The following is a 3,415-nucleotide window of genomic DNA, read 5'->3' on the forward strand; positions in this document are numbered from 1 at the left end:
ACCGAGAGAATTCTAGAAGCCCAGTGTACTTCCCATCATGCCCATGATTACTCCTCCAGAGTACTTTGGGGAATGATAGGTTTGCATCCTCCACCAAGATCATCTCTTGGGCCACAGTGCAGAGCCATCATTTACTATAGTGGATTTGCCTTGTAATTTAAGTTGGGCTTTAACCTACAGATTAAACCATACAGACATCCCCACCCTTGAAATCACACTAATCACACATCACACTATGTATATACAAGATGCATAGGCTGGGGGGTGGGGGGAGGGAGAACGCGTCAAGGGGCTCAATTTGTGCTGACTTTTATGTTTCAAAACCCAAAGTTGAAATGCTGGATGCTCTTTCTCTTCGAGTGCCAGGCACTGTGGAAGCCATGGGTTAACGTACAGACATGGCCATGTCCAAGAACCTCAGCACACACAACCAGTCCTGCAAATGGCACATGAATGGCCTCAAGAAACCTGATCACAAAGGCAAGAATCTCTTAAGGGGGTTGACCCGTAAAAATAGGTGTTTTGCCAAGAAGCACAACAAGAATGACCTGAAGATGCAGGCCAATAGGGCAAAGGCAATGAGCGCATGTGCAGAGACCATCAAGGCCCTTGTGAAGCCTAAGGTGGTTAAGCCCAAGATGCCGAAGGGCCACAGCCACAAACTCAGCTGTCTGGCATTCATCACTCACCAAAGCTTTGGGAAGCATATTCAAAGCTACATGGCCAAGGGTCTTAGGCTCTGCCAGCCTAAGCCCAAGGTTCAAACCAAGGCAGAGGACACAGCTCCAGCTAAGGTCCAGGCTTCATAGGGTGCCCAGACTCCCTATAAAGGAGCTCAGACTCCCAAAGGTGCCCAGGTCCCTGTAAAGGCCCTATGAAAAAGGTTTCTATCTGCCAATGTGAAGCTAGGTGGACTACTGGGACACACCTACCTACACACAATTCGCAGATGACCACTGTCCTACGCTGTTTTTACAAATAAACAAGGCAAGATCTATTTAAAAGAAAGAAAGGAAAGAAGGAAGGAGGTTGGGGAGAAAGGAAGAAGGAGAGAAGGAGAGGGAGAGAGGGAGAGAGAGAGGGAGGGAGAGAGGGAGGGAGGGAGGGAGGGAGGGAGACAGAGAGAGACAGAGACAGAGAAGAAAGAAAGAAAGAAAGAAAGAAAGAAAGAAAGAAAGAAAGAAAGAAAGAAAGAAAGAAAGAAAGAAAGAAAGAAAGAAAGACAGACCAGAGATGGCCATCAATATATTGAGACATTTTACCTGGCAGTAGTACTTGAGACTTGGGACTGGAACATCAGCTATGTGAACCACTGAGAGAAAAGACTAGAGAAATTGCTATGGGGGCATTGTTTCTCCTATTTGCACACAGATTAAAAAGTGCACAGTAAGTACCCACAGTTCAGCAGGTTCTGTCTATCGTAAGTGACTCAGAAAGCAAGAGGATGCCTGTCTGCTGGTAGTGATTATTGACTGCATGGACACTGTCTGCTGACAGTATTGATGCAGGGAGATCTCAAGGAGAAAAATAGAAGACTCATAACATTGGCTCCCTGTTCTAGGGAAACCCTGGGGTCCATTACAAAGCCGCAGGGCTAGCCTATGTGAATGTCCCCACATCCAGAAGATCAGAGGAACAGGAGATTTTTCATGAGACTGGGCTATCTGTGGGATAAAGGCTCTGCAAGTAAAACAGACAAGTGAGAACCAATGACTCAAAGGAGAGCGATTGGTTGGGAACATTCCAGAGGGATTCTACCTAAGCCGGAACTCCTGGATTGACACAGAAAGATCAAGAAACCCATAGAAAGCTGGGGAGATGTCTCATGGTAAGGCCTTTGCTATGCAAGTGCAAGGAACTGAGATCAGATCCCCAGATCCCATGGAAAGCTGGACATATTAGTATCCATCTGTAACTCTGACATCACAGCGTAGAGATGGTACACAGAGATAAGAGAGTCTCTGGATTCTCACGGGATGGCAGAGGACAAAAGATGCAACTCTAAGACGACAGAAGGTGAGGACCAATACCTGAGATTTTCTTCTGACCTCCAAAAGTGCACCATGAGAGTGCCCATTCTTAAGCACATGTGCATGATACACACACACACACACACACACACACACACACACATGAACACACACATTCACACATTACATACACACATGTAAACACATATACACATATTTTTAAAAGTAACATATAGGAGTTAAATTTCTAACCAAAACAATACAGGGAACACGACTAGAGTAGCTATCTCCAGCTATTTCTTTGGTGCCCACAATATTTTAGCTTTTAGGTTTTGCACTTATAATCTCCTTTGATACAAAGGACATTATCAGCTTCATCTTCCTACTTAAGAGGTCCATGAATTAGGTACAGAAACAGACTCAAGTACTCCTAGTTCAAAATATTTTACTTGGGGGATAAAGATAGGCTGTTAACTCTCACTCAACCCAGGCCTCCTCCTGTCCATAGGTCAGCAAACTGAATCCACATCATCTGATGTGACCTCCAGGGTAAGGAGGAGGAAGAGAAGAACTGGGGTGTATCCTCTCATACTCCTGTAGATCTCTGGCTGGTGTCTCTGCATCTGCACAGTTAGCCAGCTGCCAGACACCCTCGTGCAAGTGACTGTGGCTGTATTGTCAGAGTTGTCAAGAACACATGGCGCTAGATTAGAGACAGCTAGATGTGGAGGAGAGAACTGGAGAATACACAATCAGAAACATATTCATTTCCCAGTGTAAAGTGCTAAAACTCATCCTGAAAGACTCTATTTCTAGAGATCCTTCTCTTTTGTGAGAAAGAGCCCTGGAGTTTTCTCAGCCAGGAGGGGAAATAGCTCTGAGGGAAACTTTCCTTCATTTGTAATCAAGGCTTCTACTTCAATGTCTTTCCAGTTACAACCTCGAGTTTGGAAGTGCCAAGCCAGCTGCTCCTAGCTTTCTTCCAGTTGCTGATAAGAGCTCATAACAAACTTCACACTAAATTCCATAACCCTATGTAAATCCCCAGAAAGCCATCTTTCTGCAGAAGCTCATGGGTGGCTTTCAGCCAGATACAAGCCAAGAGAGTCTTTTCTGTATGTTTGAAACATACACTTTGTATATATTTATATGTTTTCTATATTATTCAAATTGATTATTAAATAAAGCATATAGAATATATTAGGATGCATTAAACTGCTTTGAATTATTAAAATTAAAATGATCACAACTCATATGCTAGGTATTGTGAGGCATTACAATTATGCAACACAGGCCAAGTTCATCTTACTGTGTGTTTATTTTTAAATAAACATTTACTGGAAAACAGTTATTCCTATATAATCATGAGTTTTCAGGTAGTCTAGGGTTGTTGTTGTCCTACTACAGCAGAGTTGGGCAGTTGTAACACAGACTTGATGGCCCAC

The 3,415-nt window shown here is 43.7% G+C and overlaps 1 pseudogene; it reads left to right on the forward strand.

The window, feature by feature from the left end:
- Positions 1-398: 398 nt before the first annotated feature.
- LOC110318055 lies at positions 399-809 on the forward strand (annotated as a pseudogene).
- The last annotated feature ends 2,606 nt before the right edge of the window (positions 810-3,415 follow it).

Source organism: Mus pahari, chromosome 3, assembly GCF_900095145.1.
Source record: "Mus pahari chromosome 3, PAHARI_EIJ_v1.1, whole genome shotgun sequence".
Lineage (NCBI taxonomy): Eukaryota > Metazoa > Chordata > Mammalia > Rodentia > Muridae > Mus > Mus pahari.